Raw genomic sequence first — 19,370 nt, 5'->3', positions numbered from 1 at the left:
CCTATGGGCTAACCTAACACAACCGGCTGGGGAGGTCCACTTGTCAAAGCCCCTCCGTGCAAAGTCAAAGGGCTAGATCCCGTGGTCAAACGCTACAGGGTTAGGCGGGACGGGGGCACTGGGGGTAGCAATGCCACCGGAGCGTCGCACCGGGCCCTCATACATGCGGGGTGGTGTGGTGGCATGTCCGAAGAGGCGGGACGCGTCTCCAGGGCGTGGCCCCCCCTCACGGACGGCGATGACACGGTAGTAGCCGTTCTGCGGTAATGATCCGGCGTCAATATTACTAAATACTCGGAGCGCGACAAAATCATGAGTTTTTTTTCACGACATGGGCACATGTGCTATAGGAACGATGGTATTTTTTCATAATTTTTGGTGATGGAGAAGTATCCGAAAAATTCCCTCTACGCGGATTGCCCTTCGGGCGTCTACGGCTGTGGCCGGCGGCCTCCGGGGGCTAGCATGCCGCCAAATCTTGCGTAGGCGGCCTCTCACAAGTCTGGAAGTGTTGTGGCGGTTGCAAACGCCCGGCACGCGTGTCCGGGGTGTGCCCCCCGTCACGGACGGCGCCGCCGCCGGCACCTGGAGGGGGGAAACGGACGCGTGGGGTCTACACGGAGGGGATCTTGCTGTGGGTCTGGCCCGGATGTTGCTCCAAAGTGTTCCTATGGGCTGACCTAACACAACCGGGTGGGGAGGTCCACTGGTCAAAGCCCGTCCGTGCAAAGTCAAAAAGCTAGATCCCGTGGTCAAACGCTACAGGGTTAGGCGGGACGGGGGCACTGGGGGGTTAGCAATGACACCGGAGCGTCGAACCGGGACCTCATACATGCGGGGTGGTGTGGTGGCATGTCCGAAGAGGCGGGACGCGTCTCCGGGGCGTGGCCCCCCCTCACGGACGGCGATGACACGGTAGTAGACGTTCCGCGGTAACGATGCGGCGTCAATATTACTAAATACTCGGAGCGCGATAAAATCATGAGTTTTTTTTCATGACGTGGGCACATGTGCTATAGGAACAATGGTATTTTTTCATAATTTTTGGTGATGGAGAAGTATCCGAAAAATTCCCTCTACGCGGATTGCCCTTCGGGCGTCTACGGCTGTGGTCGGCTGCCTCCGGGGGCTAGCATGCCGCCAAATCTTGCGTAGGTGGCCTCTCACAAGTATGGAAGTGTTGTGGCGGTTGCAAACGCCCGGCACGCGTGTCCGGGGTGTGCCCCCCTCACGGACGGCGCCGCCGCCGGCACCTGGAGGTGGGAAACGGAGGCGTGGGGTCTACACGGAGGGGATCTTGTTGTGGGTCTGGCCCAGATGTTGCTCCAAAGTGTTCCTATGGGCTGACCTAACACAACCGGATGGGGAGGTCCACTTGTCAAAGCCCGTCCGTGCAAAGTCAAAGGGCTAGATCCCGTGGTCAAACGCTACAGGGTTAGGCGGGACGGGGGCACTGGGGGTAGCAATGCCACCGGAGCGTCGCACCGGGCCCTCATACATGCGGGGTGGTGTGGTGGCATGTCCGAAGAGGCGGGACGCGTCTCCGGCGCGTGGCCCCCCCTCACGGACGGCGATGACACGGTAGTAGCCGTTCTGCGGTAACGATGCGGCGTCAATATTACTAAATACTCGGAGCGCGATAAAATCATGAGTTTTTTTTGCACGACATGGGCACATGTGCTATAGGAACGATGGTATTTTTTCATAATTTTTGGTGATGGAGAAGTATCCGAAAAATTCCCTCTACGCGGATTGCCCTTCGGGCGTCTACGGCTGTGGCCGGCGGCCTCCGGGGGCTAGCATGCCGCCAAATCTTGCGTAGGCGGCCTCTCACAAGTCTGGAAGTGTTCTGGCGGTTGCAAACGCCCGGCACGCGTGTCCGGGGTGTGCCCCCCGTCATGGACGGCGCCGCCGCCGGCACCTGGAGGGGGGAAACGGACGCGTGGGGTCTACACGGAGGGGATCTTGCTTTGCGTCTGGCCCGGATGTTGCTCCAAAGTGTTCCTATGGGCTGACCTAACACAACCGGGTGGGGAGGTCCACTGGTCAAAGCCCGTCCGTGCAAAGTCAAAGGGCTAGATCCCGTGGTCAAACGCTACAGGGTTAGGCGGGACGGGGGCACTGGGGGGTAGCAATGCCACGGGAGCGTCGCACCGGGTCCTCATACATGCGGGGTGGTGTGGTGGCATGTCCGAAGAGGCGGGACGCGTCTCCGGGGCGTGGCCCCCCCTCACGGACGACGATGACACGGTAGTAGACGTTCTGTGGTAACGATGCGGCGTCAATATTACTAAATACTCGGAGCGCGATAAAATCATGAGTTTTTTTTTCACGACGTGGGCACATGTGCTATAGGAACCATGGTATTTTTTCATAATTTTTGGTGATGGAGAAGTATCCGAAAAATTCCCTCTACGCGGATAGCCCTTCGGGCATCTACGGCTGTGGCCGGCGGCCTCCGGGGGCTTGCATGCCGCCAAATCTTGTGTAGGCGGCCTCTCACAAGTCTGGAAGTGTTGTGGCGGTTGCAAACGCCCGACACGCGTGTCCGGGGTGTGCCCCCCTCACGGACGGCGCCACCGCCGGCACCTGGAGGGGGGAAACGGACGCGTGGTGTCTACACGGAGGGGATCTTGCTGTGGGTCTGGCCCGGATGTTGCTCCAAAGTGTTCCTATGGGCTGACCTAACACAACCGGGTGGGGAGGTCCACTGGTCAAAGCCCGTCCGTGCAAACTCAAAGGGCTAGATCCCGTGGTCAAATGCTACAGGGTTAGGCGGGACGGGGGCACTAGGGGTAGCAATGCCACCGGAGCGTCGCACCGGGCCCTCATACATGCGGGGTGGTGTGGTGGCATGTCCGAAGAGGCGGGACGCGTCTCCGGGGCGTGCCCCCCCCTCACGGACGGCGATGACACGGTAGTAGACGTTCTGCGGTAACGATCCGGCGTCAATATTACTAAATACTCGGAGCGTGATAAAATCATGAGTTTTTTTTTGCACGACGTGGGCACATGTGCTATAGGAACGATGGTATTTTTTCATAATTTTTGGTGATGGAGAAGTATCCGAAAAATTCCCTCTACGCGGATTGCCCTTCGGGCGTCTACGGCTGTGGCCGGCGGCCTCCGGGGGCTAGCATGCCGCCAAATCTTGCGTAGGTGGCCTCTCACAAGTCTGGAAGTGTTGTGGCGGTTGCAAACGCCCGGCACGCATGTCCGGGGAGTGCCCCCCTCACGGACGGCGCCGCCGCCGGCACCTGGAGGTGGGAAACGGACGCGTGGGGTCTACACGGAGGGGATCTTGCTGTGGGTCTGGCCCAGATGTTGCTCCAAAGTGTTCCTATGGGCTGACCTAACACAACCGGATGGGGAGGTCCACTGGTCAAAGCCCGTCCGTGCAAAGTCAAAGGGCTAGATCCCGTGGTCAAAGGCTACAGGGTTAGGCGGGACGGGGGCACTGGGGTAGCAATGCCACCGGAGCGTCGCACCGGGCCCTCATACATGCGGGGTGGTGTGGTGGCATGTCCGAAGAGCGCGGGACGCATCTCCGGCGCGTGGCCCCCCCTCACGGACGGCGATGACACGGTAGTTGACGTTCTGCGGTAACGATGCGGCGTCAATATTACTAAATACTCGGAGCGCGATAAAATCATGAGTTTTTTTGCACGACGTGGGCACATGTGCTATAGGAACGATGGTATTTTTTCATAATTTTTGGTGATGGAGAAGTATCCGAAAAATTCCCTCTACGCGGATTGCCCTTCGGGCGTCTACGGCTGTGGCCGGCGGCCTTCCGGGGGCTAGCATGCCGCCAAATCTTGCGTAGGCGGCCTCTCACAAGTCTGGAAGTGTTGTGGCGGTTGCAAACGCCCAGCACGCGTGTCCGGGGTGTGCCTCCCCTCACGGACGGCGCCGCCGCCGGCACCTGAAGGGGGGAAACGGACGCGTGGGGTCTACACGGAGGGGATCTTGCTTTGGGTCTGGCCCGGATGTTGCTCCAAAGTGTTCCTATGGGCTGACCTAACACAACCGGGTGGGGAGGTCCACTGGTCAAAGCCCGTCCGTGCAAAGTCAAAGGGCTAGATCCCGTGGTCAAACGCTACAGGGTTAGGCGGGACGGGGGCACTGGGGGTAGCAATGCCACGGGAGCGTCGCACCGGGTCCTCATACATACGGGGTGGTGTGGTGGCATGTCCGAAGAGGCGGGACGCGTCTCCGGGGCGTGGCCCCCCCTCAGGGACGACGATGACACGGTAGTAGACGTTCTGTGGTAACGATGCGGCGTCAATATTACTAAATACTCGGAGCGCGATAAAATCATGAGTTTTTTTTTCACGACGTGGGCACATGTGCTATAGGAACCATGGTATTTTTTCATAATTTTTGGTGATGGAGAAGTATCCGAAAAATTCCCTCTACGCGGATTGCCCTTCGGGCGTCTACGGCTGTGGCCGGCGGCCTCCGGGGGCTTGCATGCCGCCAAATCTTGCGTAGGCGGCCTCTCACAAGTCTGGAAGTGTTGTGGCGGTTGCAGACGCCCGACACGCGTGTCCGGGGTGTGCCCCCCTCACGGACGGCGCCGCCGCCGGCACCTGGAGGGGGGAAACGGACGCGTGGGGTCTACACGGAGGGGATCTTGCTGTTGGTCTGGCCCGGATGTTGCTCCAAAGTGTTCCTATGGGCTGACCTAACACAACCGGGTGGGGAGGTCCACTGGTCAAAGCCCGTCCGTGCAAACTCAAAGGGCTAGATCCCGTGGTCAAACGCTACAGGGTTAGGCGGGACGGGGGCACTAGGGGTAGCAATGCCACCGGAGCGTCGCACCGGGCCCTCATACATGCGGGGTGGTGTGGTGGCATGTCCGAAGAGGCGGGACGCGTCTCCGGGGCGTGCCCCCCCCTCACGGACGGCGATGACACGGTAGTAGCCGTTCTGTAGTAACGATCCGGCGTCAATATTACTAAATACTCGGAGCGCGATAAAATCATGAGTTTTTTTTTTGCACGACGTGGGCACATGTGCTATAGGAACGATGGTATTTTTTCATAATTTTTGGTGATGGAGAAGTATCCGAAAAATTCCCTCTACGCGGATTGCCCTTCGGGCGTCTACGGCTGTGGCCGGCGGCCTCCGGGGGCTAGCATGCCGCCAAATCTTGCGTAGGCGGCCTCTCACAAGTCTGGAAGTGTTGTGGCGGTTGCAAACGCCTGGCACGCGTGTCCGGGGTGTGCCCTCCCTCACGGACGGCGCCGCCGCCGACACCTGGAGGTTGGAAACGGACGTGTGGGGTCTACACGGAGGGGATCTTGCTGTGGGTCTGGCCCGGATGTTGCTCCAAAGTGTTCCTATGGGCTGACCTAACACAACCGGGTGGGGAGGTCCACTGGTCAAAGCCCGTCCGTGCAAAGTCAAAGGGCTAGATCCCGTGGTCAAAGGCTATAGGGTTAGGCGGGACGGGGGCACTAGGGGTAGCAATGCCACCGGAGCGTCGCACCGGGCCCTTATACATGCGGGGTGGTGTGGTGGCATGTCCGAAGAGCGCGGGACGCGTCTCCGGGGCGTGCCCCCCCCTCACGGACGGCGATGACACGGTAGTAGACGTTCTGCGGTAACGATGCGGCGTCAATATTACTAAATACTCGAAGCGCGATAAAATCATGAGTTTTTTTGCACGACGTGGGCACATGTGCTATAGGAACGATGGTATTTTTTCATAATTTTTGGTGATGGAGAAGTATCCGAAAAATTCCCTCTACGCGGATTGCCCTTCGGGCGTCTACGGCTGTGGCCGCGGCCTCCGGGGGCTAGCATGCCGCCAAATCTTGCGTATGCGGCCTCTCACAAGTCTGGAAGTGTTGTGGCGGTTGCAAACGCCCGACACGCGTGTCCGGGGTGTGCCCACCCTCACGGATGGCGCCGCCGCCGGCACCTGGAGGGGGGAAACGGACGCGTGGGGTCTACACGGAGGGGATCTTGCTGTGAGTCTGGCCCGGATGTTGCTCCAAAGTGTTCCTATGGGCTGACCTAACACAACCGGGTGGGGAGGTCCACTGGTCAAAGCCCGTCCGTGCAAAGTCAAAAAGCTAGATCCCGTGGTCAAACGCTACAGGGTTAGGCGGGACGGGGGCACTGGGGGGGGTAGCAATGCCACCGGAGCGTCGAACCGGGCCCTCATACATGCGGGGTGGTGTGGTGGCATGTCCGAAGAGGCGGGACGCGTCTCCGGGGCGTGGCCCCCCCTCACGGACGGCGATGACACGGTAGTAGACGTTCCGCGGTAACGATGCGGCGTCAATATTACTAAATACTCAGAGCGCGATAAAATCATGAGTTTTTTTGCACGACGTGGGCACATGTGCTATAGGAACGATGGTATTTTTTCATAATTTTTGGTGATGGAGAAGTATCCGAAAAATTCCATCTACGCGGATTGCCCTTCGGGCGTCTACGGCTGTGGCCGGCGGCCTCCGGGGGCTAGCATGCCACCAAATCTTGCGTAGGCGGCCTCTCATAAGTCTGGAAGTGTTGTGGCGGTTGCAAACGCCCGGCACGCATGTCCGGGGTGTGCCCCCCCTCACGGACGGCGCCGCCGCCGGCACCTGGAGGTGGGAAACAGACGCGTGGGGTCGACACGGAGGGGATCTTGCTGTGGGTCTGGCTCGGATGTTGCTCCAAAGTGTTCCTATGGGTTGACCTAACACAACCGGGTGGGGAGGTCCACTGGTCAAAGCCCGTCCGTGCAAAGTCAAAGGGCTAGATCCCTTGGTCAAACGCTACAGGGTTAGGCGGGACGGGGGAACTGGGGGTAGCAATGCCACCGGAGCGTTGAACCGGGCCCTCATACATGTAGGGTGGTGTGGTGGCATGTCCGAAGAGGCGGGACGCGTCTCCGGGGCGTGGCCGCCCTCACGGACGGCGATGACACGGTAGTAGACGTTCTGCGGTAACGATGCGGCGTCAATATTACTAAATACTCGGAGCGCGATAAAATCATGAGTTTTTTTGCACGACGTGGGCACGTGTGCTATGTGAACGATGGTATTTTTTCATAATTTTTGGTGATGGAGAAATATCCGAAAAATTCCCTCCATGCGGATTGCCCTTCGGGCGTCTACGGCTGTGGCCGGCGGCCTCCGGGGGCTAGCATGCCGCCAAATCTTGCGTAGGCGGCCTCTCACAAGTCTGGAAGTGTTGTGGCGGTTGCAAACGCCCGGCACGCGTGTCCGGGGTGTGCCCCCCTCACGGACGGCGCCGCCGCCGGCACCTGGAGGTGGGAAACGGACGCGTGGGTTCTACACGGAGGGGATCTTGCTGTGGGTCTGGCCCGGATGTTGCTCCAAAGTGTTCCTATGGGCTGACCTAACACAACCGGATGGGGAGGTCCACTAGTCAAAGCCCGTCCGTGCAAAGTCAAAGGGCTAGATCCCGTGGTCAAAGGCTACAGGGTTAGGCGGGACGGGGGCACTGAGGGTAGCAATGCCACCGGAGCGTCGCACCGGGCCCTCATACATGCGGGGTGGTGTGGTGGCATGTCCGAAGTGCGCGGGACGCGTCTCCGGGGCGTGGCCCCCCCTCACGGACGGCGATGACACGGTAGTAGACGTTCTGCGGTAACGATGCGGCGTCAATATTACTAAATACTCGGAGCGCGATAAAATCATGAGTTTTTTTGCACCACGTGGGCACATGTGTAGGAACGATGGTATTTTTTCATAATTTTTGGTGATGGAGAAGTATCCGAAAAATTCCCTCTACGCGGATTGCCCTTTGGGCGTCTACGGCTGTGGCCGGCGGCCTCCGGGGGCTAGCATGCCGCCAAATCTTGCGTAGGCGGCCTCTCACAAGTCTGGAAGTGTTGTGGCGGTTGCAAACGCCCGACACGCGTGTCCGGGGTGTGCCCCCCCTCACGGACGGCGGCGCCGCCAGCACCTGGAGGGGGGAAACGGACGCGTGGGGTCTACACGGAGGGGATCTTGCTGTGGGTCTGGCCCAGATGTTGCTCCAAAGTGTTCCTATGGGCTGACCTAACACAACCGGGTGGGGAGGTCCACTGGTCAAAGCCCGTCCGTGCAAAGTCAAAGGGCTAGATCCCGTGGTCAAACGCTACAGCGTTAGGCGGGACGGGGGCACTAGGGGTAGCAATGCCACCGGAGCGTCGCACCGGGCCCTCATACATGCGGGGTGGTGTGGTGGCATGTACGAAGAGGCGGGACGCGTCTCCGGGGCGTGCCCCCCCCCCTCACGGACGGCGATGACACGGTAGTAGCCGTTCTGCGGTAACGATCCGGCGTCAATATTACTAAATACTCGGAGCGCGATAAAATCATGAGTTTTTTTGCACGACGTGGGCACATGTGCTATAGGAACGATGGTATTTTTTCATAATTTTTGGTGATGGAGAAGTATCCGAAAAATTCCCTCTACGCGGATTGCCCTTCGGGCGTCTACGGCTGTGGCCGGCGGCCTCCGGGGGCTAGCATGCCGCCAAATCTTGCGTAGGCGGCCTCTCACAAGTCTGGAAGTGTTGTGGCGGTTGCAAACGCCCGACACGCGTGTCCGGGGTGTGCCCCCCCTCACGGACGGCGCCGCCGCCAGCACCTGGAGGGGGGAAACGGACGCGTGGGGTCTACACGGAGGGGATCTTGCTGTGGGTCTGGCCCAGATGTTGCTCCAAAGTGTTCCTATGGGCTGACCTAACACAACCGGGTGGGGAGGTCCACTGGTCAAAGCCCGTCCGTGCAAAGTCAAAGGGCTAGATCCCGTGGTCAAACGCTACAGCGTTAGGCGGGACGGGGGCACTAGGGGTAGCAATGCCACCGGAGCGTCGCACCGGGCCCTCATACATGCGGGGTGGTGTGGTGGCATGTACGAAGAGGCGGGACGCGTCTCCGGGGCGTGCCCCCCCCCTCACGGACGGCGATGACACGGTAGTAGCCGTTCTGCGGTAACGATCCGGCGTCAATATTACTAAATACTCGGAGCGCGATAAAATCATGAGTTTTTTTGCACGACGTGGGCACATGTGCTATAGGAACGATGGTATTTTTTCATAATTTTTGGTGATGGAGAAGTATTCGAAAAATTCCCTCTACGCGGATTGCCCTTCGGGCGTCTACGGCTGTGGCCGGCGGCCTCCGGGGGCTAGCATGCCGCCAAATCTTGCGTATGCGGCCTCTCACAAGTCTGGAATTGTTGTGGTGGTTGCAAACGCCCGGCACGCGTGTCTGGGGTGTGCCCCCCGTCACGGACGGCGCCGCCGCCGGCACCTGGAGGGGGGAAACGGACGCTTGGGGTCTACACGGAGGGGATCTTGCTGTGGGTCTGGCCCGGATGTTGCTCCAAAGTGTTCCTATGGGCTGACCGAACACAACCGGGTGGGGAGGTCCACTGGTCAAAGCCCGTCCGTGCAAAGTCAAAGGGCTAGATCCCGTGGTCAAGCGCTACAGGGTTAGGCGGCACGGGGGCACTGGGGGGTAGCAATGCCACCGGAGCGTCGAACCGGGCCCTCATACATGCGGGGTGGTGTGGTGGCATGTCCGAAGAGGCGGGACTCGTCTCCGGGGCGTGGCCCCCCCTCACGGACGGCGATGACACCGTAGTAGACGTTCTGCGGTAACGATGCGGCATCAATATTACTAAATACTCGGAGCGCGATAAAATCATGAGTTTTTTTGCACGACGTGGGCACATGTGCTATAGGAACGATGGTATTTTTTCATAATTTTTGGTGATGGAGAAGTATCCAAAAAATTCCCTCTACGCGGATTGCCCTTCGGGCGTCTACGGCTGTGGCCGACGGCCTCCGGGGGCTAGCATGCCGCCAAATCTTGCGTATGTGGCCTCTCACAAGTCTGGAAGTGTTGTGACGGTTGCAAACGCCCGGCACGCCTGTCCGGGGTGTGCCCCCCCTCACGGACGGCGCTGCCGCCGGCACCTCGAGGTGGGAAACGGACGCGTGGGGTCTACACGGAGGGGATCTTGCTATGGGTCTGGCCCGGATGTTTCTCCAAAGTGTTCCTATGGGCTGACCTAACACAACCGGATGGGGAGGTCCACTAGTCAAAGCCCGTCCGTGCAAAGTCAAAGGGCTAGATCCCGTGGTGAAAGGCTACAGGGTTAGGCGGCACGGGGGCACTGGGGGGTAGCAATGCCATTGGAGCGTCGAACCGGGCCCTCATACATGCGGGGTGGTGTGGTGGCATGTCCGAAGAGGCGGGACTCGTCTCCGGGGCGTGGCCCCCCCTCACGGACGGCGATGACACGGTAGTAGACGTTCTGCGGTAACGATGCGGCATCAATATTACTAAATACTCGGAGCGCGATAAAATCATGAGTTTTTTTGCACGACGTGGGCACATGTGCTATAGGAACGATGGTATTTTTTCATAATTTTTGGTGATGGAGAAGTATCCAAAAAATTCCCTCTACGCGGATTGCCCTTCGGGCGTCTACGGCTGTGGCCGACGGCCTCCGGGGGCTAGCATGCCGCCAAATCTTGCGTATGCGGCCTCTCACAAGTCTGGAAGTGTTGTGACGGTTGCAAACGCCCGGCACGCGTGTCCGGGGTGTGCCCCCCCTCACGGACGGCGCTGCCGCCGGCACCTGGAGGTGGGAAACGGACGCGTGGGGTCTACACGGAGGGGATCTTGCTATGGGTCTGGCCCGGATGTTGCTCCAAAGTGTTCCTATGGGCTGACCTAACACAACCGGATGGGGAGGTCCACTAGTCAAAGCCCGTCCGTGCAAAGTCAAAGGGCTAGATCCCGTGGTCAAAGGCTACAGGGTTAGGCAGCACGGGGGCACTGGGGGGTAGCAATGCCATTGGAGCGTCGAACCGGGCCCTCATACATGCGGGGTGGTGTGGTGGCATGTCCGAAGAGGCGGGACTCGTCTCCGGGGCGTGGCCCCCCCTCACGGACGGCGATGACACGGTAGTACACATTCTGCGGTAACGATGCGGCGTCAATATTACTAAATACTCGGAGCGCGATAAAATCATGAGTTTTTTTGCACGACGTGGGCACGTGTGCTATATGAACGATGGTATTTTTTCATAATTTTTGGTGATGGAGAAATATCCGAAAAATTCCCTCCATGCGGATTGCCCTTCGGGCGTCTACGGCTGTGGCCGGCGGCCTCCGGGGGCTAGCATGCCGCCAAATCTTGCGTAGGCGGCCTCTCACAAGTCTGGAAGTGTTGTGGCGGTTGCAAACGCCCGGCACGCGTGTCCGGGGTGTGCCCCCCTCACGGACGGCGCCGCCGCCGGCACCTGGAGGTGGGAAACGGACGCGTGGGTTCTACACGGAGGGGATCTTGCTGTGGGTCTGGCCCGGATGTTGCTCCAAAGTGTTCCTATGGGCTGACCTAACACAACCGGATGGGGAGGTCCACTAGTCAAACCCGTCCGTGCAAAGTCAAAGGGCTAGATCCCGTGGTCAAAGGCTACAGGGTTAGGCGGGACGGGGGCACTGGGGGTAGCAATGCCACCGGAGCGTCGCACCGGGCCCTCATACATGCGGGGTGGTGTGGTGGCATGTCCGAAGTGCGCGGGACGCGTCTCCGGGGCGTGGCCCCCCCTCACGGACGGCGATGACACGGTAGTAGACGTTCTGCGGTAACGATGCGGCGTCAATATTACTAAATACTCGGAGCGCGATAAAATCATGAGTTTTTTTGCACCACGTGGGCACATGTGTAGGAACGATGGTATTTTTTCATAATTTTTGGTGATGGAGAAGTATCCGAAAAATTCCCTCTACGCGGATTGCCCTTCGGGCGTCTACGGCTGTGGCCGGCGGCCTCCGGGGGCTAGCATGCCGCCAAATCTTGCGTAGGCGGCCTCTCACAAGTCTGGAAGTGTTGTGGCGGTTGCAAACGCCCGACACGCGTGTCCGGGGTGTGCCCCCCCTCACGGACGGCGCCGCCGCCAGCACCTGGAGGGGGGAAACGGACGCGTGGGGTCTACACGGAGGGGATCTTGCTGTGGGTCTGGCCCAGATGTTGCTCCAAAGTGTTCCTATGGGCTGACCTAACACAACCGGGTGGGGAGGTCCACTGGTCAAAGCCCGTCCGTGCAAAGTCAAAGGGCTAGATCCCATGGTCAAACGCTACAGCGTTAGGCGGGACGGGGGCACTAGGGGTAGCAATGCCACCGGAGCGTCGCACCGGGCCCTCATACATGCGGGGTGGTGTGGTGGCATGTACGAAGAGGCGGGACGCGTCTCCGGGGCGTGCCCCCCCCCTCACGGACGGCGATGACACGGTAGTAGCCGTTCTGCGGTAACGATCCGGCGTCAATATTACTAAATACTCGGAGCGCGATAAAATCATGAGTTTTTTTGCACGACGTGGGCACATGTGCTATAGGAACGATGGTATTTTTTCATAATTTTTGGTGATGGAGAAGTATTCGAAAAATTCCCTCTACGCGGATTGCCCTTCGGGCGTCTACGGCTGTGGCCGGCGGCCTCCGGGGGCTAGCATGCCGCCAAATCTTGCGTATGCGGCCTCTCACAAGTCTGGAATTGTTGTGGCGGTTGCAAACGCCCGGCACGCGTGTCCGGGGTGTGCCCCCCGTCACGGACGGCGCCGCCGCCGGCACCTGGAGGGGGGAAACGGACGCTTGGGGTCTACACGGAGGGGATCTTGCTGTGGGTCTGGCCCGGATGTTGCTCCAAAGTGTTCCTATGGGCTGACCGAACACAACCGGGTGGGGAGGTCCACTGGTCAAAGCCCGTCCGTGCAAAGTCAAAGGGCTAGATCCCGTGGTCAAGCGCTACAGGGTTAGGCGGCACGGGGGCACTGGGGGGTAGCAATGCCACCGGAGCGTCGAACCGGGCCCTCATACATGCGGGGTGGTGTGGTGGCATGTCCGAAGAGGCGGGACTCGTCTCCGGGGCGTGGCCCCCCCTCACGGACGGCGATGACACCGTAGTAGACGTTCTGCGGTAACGATGCGGCATCAATATTACTAAATACTCGGAGCGCGATAAAATCATGAGTTTTTTTGCACGACGTGGGCACATGTGCTATAGGAACGATGGTATTTTTTCATAATTTTTGGTGATGGAGAAGTATCCAAAAAATTCCCTCTACGCGGATTGCCCTTCGGGCGTCTACGGCTGTGGCCGACGGCCTCCGGGGGCTAGCATGCCGCCAAATCTTGCGTATGTGGCCTCTCACAAGTCTGGAAGTGTTGTGACGGTTGCAAACGCCCGGCACGCCTGTCCGGGGTGTGCCCCCCCTCACGGACGGCGCTGCCGCCGGCACCTCGAGGTGGGAAACGGACGCGTGGGGTCTACACGGAGGGGATCTTGCTATGGGTCTGGCCCGGATGTTTCTCCAAAGTGTTCCTATGGGCTGACCTAACACAACCGGATGGGGAGGTCCACTAGTCAAAGCCCGTCCGTGCAAAGTCAAAGGGCTAGATCCCGTGGTGAAAGGCTACAGGGTTAGGCGGCACGGGGGCACTGGGGGGTAGCAATGCCATTGGAGCGTCGAACCGGGCCCTCATACATGCGGGGTGGTGTGGTGGCATGTCCGAAGAGGCGGGACTCGTCTCCGGGGCGTGGCCCCCCCTCACGGACGGCGATGACACGGTAGTAGACGTTCTGCGGTAACGATGCGGCGTCAATATTACTAAATACTCGGAGCGCGATAAAATCATGAGTTTTTTTGCACGACGTGGGCACGTGTGCTATATGAACGATGGTATTTTTTCATAATTTTTGGTGATGGAGAAATATCCGAAAAATTCCCTCCACGCGGATTGCCCTTCGGGCATCTACGGCTGTGGCCGGCGGCCTCCGGGGGCTAGCATGCCGCCAAATCTTGCGTAGGCGGCCTCTCACAAGTCTGGAAGTGTTGTGGCGGTTGCAAACGCCCAGCACGCGTGTCCGGGGTGTGCCCCCCTCACGGACGGCGCCGCCGCCGGCACCTGGAGGTGGGAAACGGACGCGTGGGGTCTACACGGAGGGGATCTTGCTGTGGGTCTGGCCCGGATGTTGCTCCAAAGTGTTCCTATGGGCTGACCTAACACAACCGGATGGGGAGGTCCACTAGTCAAAGCCCGTCCGTGCAAAGTCAAAGGGCTAGATCCCGTGGTCAAACGCTACAGGGTTAGGCGGCACGGGGGCACTGGGGGGTAGCAATGCCACCGGAGCGTCGAACCGGGCCCTCATACATGCGGGGTGGTGTGGTGGCATGTCCGAAGAGGCGGGACGCGTCTCCGGGGCGTGGCCCCCCCTCACGGACGGCGATGACACGGTAGTAGACGTTCTGCGGTAACGATGCGGCGTCAATATTACTAAATACTCGGAGCGCGATAAAATCATGAGTTTTTTTGCACCACGTGGGCACATGTGTAGGAACGATGGTATTTTTTCATAATTTTTGGTGATGGAGAAGTATCCGAAAAATTCCCTCTACGCGGATTGCCCTTCGGGCGTCTACGGCTGTGGCCGGCGGCCTCCGGGGGCTAGCATGCCGCCAAATCTTGCGTAGGCGGCCTCTCACAAGTCTGGAAGTGTTGTGGCGGTTGCAAACGCCCGACACGCGTGTCCGGGGTGTGCCCCCCCTCACGGACGGCGCCGCCGCCAGCACCTGGAGGGGGGAAACGGACGCGTGGGGTCTACACGGAGGGGATCTTGCTGTGGGTCTGGCCCAGATGTTGCTCCAAAGTGTTCCTATGGGCTGACCTAACACAACCGGGTGGGGAGGTCCACTGGTCAAAGCCCGTCCGTGCAAAGTCAAAGGGCTAGATCCCATGGTCAAACGCTACAGCGTTAGGCGGGACGGGGGCACTAGGGGTAGCAATGCCACCGGAGCGTCGCACCGGGCCCTCATACATGCGGGGTGGTGTGGTGGCATGTACGAAGAGGCGGGACGCGTCTCCGGGGCGTGCCCCCCCCCTCACGGACGGCGATGACACGGTAGTAGCCGTTCTGCGGTAACGATCCGGCGTCAATATTACTAAATACTCGGAGCGCGATAAAATCATGAGTTTTTTTGCACGACGTGGGCACATGTGCTATAGGAACGATGGTATTTTTTCATAATTTTTGGTGATGGAGAAGTATTCGAAAAATTCCCTCTACGCGGATTGCCCTTCGGGCGTCTACGGCTGTGGCCGGCGGCCTCCGGGGGCTAGCATGCCGCCAAATCTTGCGTATGCGGCCTCTCACAAGTCTGGAATTGTTGTGGCGGTTGCAAACGCCCGGCACGCGTGTCCGGGGTGTGCCCCCCGTCACGGACGGCGCCGCCGCCGGCACCTGGAGGGGGGAAACGGACGCTTGGGGTCTACACGGAGGGGATCTTGCTGTGGGTCTGGCCCGGATGTTGCTCCAAAGTGTTCCTATGGGCTGACCGAACACAACCGGGTGGGGAGGTCCACTGGTCAAAGCCCGTCCGTGCAAAGTCAAAGGGCTAGATCCCGTGGTCAAGCGCTACAGGGTTAGGCGGCACGGGGGCACTGGGGGGTAGCAATGCCACCGGAGCGTCGAACCGGGCCCTCATACATGCGGGGTGGTGTGGTGGCATGTCCGAAGAGGCGGGACTCGTCTCCGGGGCGTGGCCCCCCCTCACGGACGGCGATGACACCGTAGTAGACGTTCTGCGGTAACGATGCGGCATCAATATTACTAAATACTCGGAGCGCGATAAAATCATGAGTTTTTTTGCACGACGTGGGCACATGTGCTATAGGAACGATGGTATTTTTTCATAATTTTTGGTGATGGAGAAGTATCCAAAAAATTCCCTCTACGCGGATTGCCCTTCGGGCGTCTACGGCTGTGGCCGACGGCCTCCGGGGGCTAGCATGCCGCCAAATCTTGCGTATGTGGCCTCTCACAAGTCTGGAAGTGTTGTGACGGTTGCAAACGCCCGGCACGCCTGTCCGGGGTGTGCCCCCCCTCACGGACGGCGCTGCCGCCGGCACCTCGAGGTGGGAAACGGACGCGTGGGGTCTACACGGAGGGGATCTTGCTATGGGTCTGGCCCGGATGTTTCTCCAAAGTGTTCCTATGGGCTGACCTAACACAACCGGATGGGGAGGTCCACTAGTCAAAGCCCGTCCGTGCAAAGTCAAAGGGCTAGATCCCGTGGTGAAAGGCTACAGGGTTAGGCGGCACGGGGGCACTGGGGGGTAGCAATGCCATTGGAGCGTCGAACCGGGCCCTCATACATGCGGGGTGGTGTGGTGGCATGTCCGAAGAGGCGGGACTCGTCTCCGGGGCGTGGCCCCCCCTCACGGACGGCGATGACACGGTAGTAGACGTTCTGCGGTAACGATGCGGCGTCAATATTACTAAATACTCGGAGCGCGATAAAATCATGAGTTTTTTTGCACGACGTGGGCACGTGTGCTATATGAACGATGGTATTTTTTCATAATTTTTGGTGATGGAGAAATATCCGAAAAATTCCCTCCACGCGGATTGCCCTTCGGGCATCTACGGCTGTGGCCGGCGGCCTCCGGGGGCTAGCATGCCGCCAAATCTTGCGTAGGCGGCCTCTCACAAGTCTGGAAGTGTTGTGGCGGTTGCAAACGCCCAGCACGCGTGTCCGGGGTGTGCCCCCCTCACGGACGGCGCCGCCGCCGGCACCTGGAGGTGGGAAACGGACGCGTGGGGTCTACACGGAGGGGATCTTGCTGTGGGTCTGGCCCGGATGTTGCTCCAAAGTGTTCCTATGGGCTGACCTAACACAACCGGATGGGGAGGTCCACTAGTCAAAGCCCGTCCGTGCAAAGTCAAAGGGCTAGATCCCGTGGTCAAACGCTACAGGGTTAGGCGGCACGGGGGCACTGGGGGGTAGCAATGCCACCGGAGCGTCGAACCGGGCCCTCATACATGCGGGGTGGTGTGGTGGCATGTCCGAAGAGGCGGGACGCGTCTCCGGGGCGTGGCCCCCCCTCACGGACGGCGATGACACGGTAGTAGACGTTCTGCGGTAACGATGCGGCATCAATATTACTAAATACTCGGAGCGCGATAAAATCATGAGTTTTTTTGCACGACGTGGGCACATGTGCTATAGGAACGATGGTATTTTTTCATAATTTTTGGTGATGGAGAAGTATCCAAAAAATTCCCTCTACGCGGATTGCCCTTCGGGCGTCTACGGCTGTGGCCGACGGCCTCCGGGGGCTAGCATGCCGCCAAATCTTGCGTATGCGGCCTCTCACAAGTCTGGAAGTGTTGTGACGGTTGCAAACGCCCGGCACGCGTGTCCGGGGTGTGCCCCCCCTCACGGACGGCGCTGCCGCCGGCACCTGGAGGTGGGAAACGGACGCGTGGGGTCTACACGGAGGGGATCTTGCTATGGGTCTGGCCCGGATGTTGCTCCAAAGTGTTCCTATGGGCTGACCTAACACAACCGGATGGGGAGGTCCACTAGTCAAAGCCCGTCCGTGCAAAGTCAAAGGGCTAGATCCCGTGGTCAAAGGCTACAGGGTTAGGCGGCACGGGGGCACTGGGGGGTAGCAATGCCATTGGAGCGTCGAACCGGGCCCTCATACATGCGGGGTGGTGTGGTGGCATGTCCGAAGAGGCGGGACTCGTCTCCGGGGCGTGGCCCCCCCTCACGGACGGCGATGACACGGTAGTACACATTCTGCGGTAACGATGCGGCGTCAATATTACTAAATACTCGGAGCGCGATAAAATCATGAGTTTTTTTGCACGACGTGGGCACGTGTGCTATATGAACGATGGTATTTTTTCATAATTTTTGGTGATGGAGAAATATCCGAAAAATTCCCTCCATGCGGATTGCCCTTCGGGCGTCTACGGCTGTGGCCGGCGGCCTCCGGGGGCTAGCATGCCGCCAAATCTTGCGTAGGCGGCCTCTCACAAGTCTGGAAGTGTTGTGGCGGTTGCAAACGCCCGGCACGCGTGTCCGGGGTGTGCCCCCCTCACGGACGGCGCCGCCGCCGGCACCTGGAGGTGGGAAACGGACGCGTGGGTTCTACACGGAGGGGATCTTGCTGTGGGTCTGGCCCGGATGTTGCTCCAAAGTGTTCCTATGGGCTGACCTAACACAACCGGATGGGGAGGTCCACTAGTCAAAGCCCGTCCGTGCAAAGTCAAAGGGCTAGATCCCGTGGTCAAAGGCTACAGGGTTAGGCGGGACGGGGGCACTGGGGGTAGCAATGCCACCGGAGCGTCGCACCGGGCCCTCATACATGCGGGGTGGTGTGGTGGCATGTCCGAAGTGCGCGGGACGCGTCTCCGGGGCGTGGCCCCCCCTCACGGACGGCGATGACACGGTAGTAGACGTTCTGCGGTAACGATGCGGCGTCAATATTACTAAATACTCGGAGCGCGATAAAATCATGAGTTTTTTTGCACCACGTGGGCACATGTGTAGGAACGATGGTATTTTTTCATAATTTTTGGTGATGGAGAAGTATCCGAAAAATTCCCTCTACGCGGATTGCCCTTCGGGCGTCTACGGCTGTGGCCGGCGGCCTCCGGGGGCTAGCATGCCGCCAAATCTTGCGTAGGCGGCCTCTCACAAGTCTGGAAGTGTTGTGGCGGTTGCAAACGCCCGACACGCGTGTCCGGGGTGTGCCCCCCCTCACGGACGGCGCCGCCGCCAGCACCTGGAGGGGGGAAACGGACGCGTGGGGTCTACACGGAGGGGATCTTGCTGTGGGTCTGGCCCAGATGTTGCTCCAAAGTGTTCCTATGGGCTGACCTAACACAACCGGGTGGGGAGGTCCACTGGTCAAAGCCCGTCTGTGCAAAGTCAAAGGGCTAGATCCCGTGGTCAAACGCTACAGCGTTAGGCGGGACGGGGGCACTAGGGGTAGCAATGCCACCGGAGCGTCGCACCGGGCCCTCATACATGCGGGGTGGTGTGGTGGCATGTACGAAGAGGCGGGACGCGTCTCCGGGGCGTGCCCCCCCCCTCACGGACGGCGATGACACGGTAGTAGCCGTTCTGCGGTAACGATCCGGCGTCAATATTACTAAATACTCGGAGCGCGATAAAATCATGAGTTTTTTTGCACGACGTGGGCACATGTGCTATAGGAACGATGGTATTTTTTCATAATTTTTGGTGATGGAGAAGTATTCGAAAAATTCCCTCTACGCGGATTGCCCTTCGGGCGTCTACGGCTGTGGCCGGCGGCCTCCGGGGGCTAGCATGCCGCCAAATCTTGCGTATGCGGCCTCTCACAAGTCTGGAATTGTTGTGGCGGTTGCAAACGCCCGGCACGCGTGTCCGGGGTGTGCCCCCCGTCACGGACGGCGCCGCCGCCGGCACCTGGAGGGGGGAAACGGACGCTTGGGGTCTACACGGAGGGGATCTTGCTGTGGGTCTGTCCCGGATGTTGCTCCAAAGTGTTCCTATGGGCTGACCGA

Source organism: Triticum urartu, chromosome 5A, assembly GCF_056163025.1.
Source record: "Triticum urartu cultivar PI428250 chromosome 5A, HENAU_Tu73, whole genome shotgun sequence".
Taxonomy (NCBI): domain Eukaryota; kingdom Viridiplantae; phylum Streptophyta; class Magnoliopsida; order Poales; family Poaceae; genus Triticum; species Triticum urartu.
Note: the sequence above shows the minus strand (reverse complement) of the source record.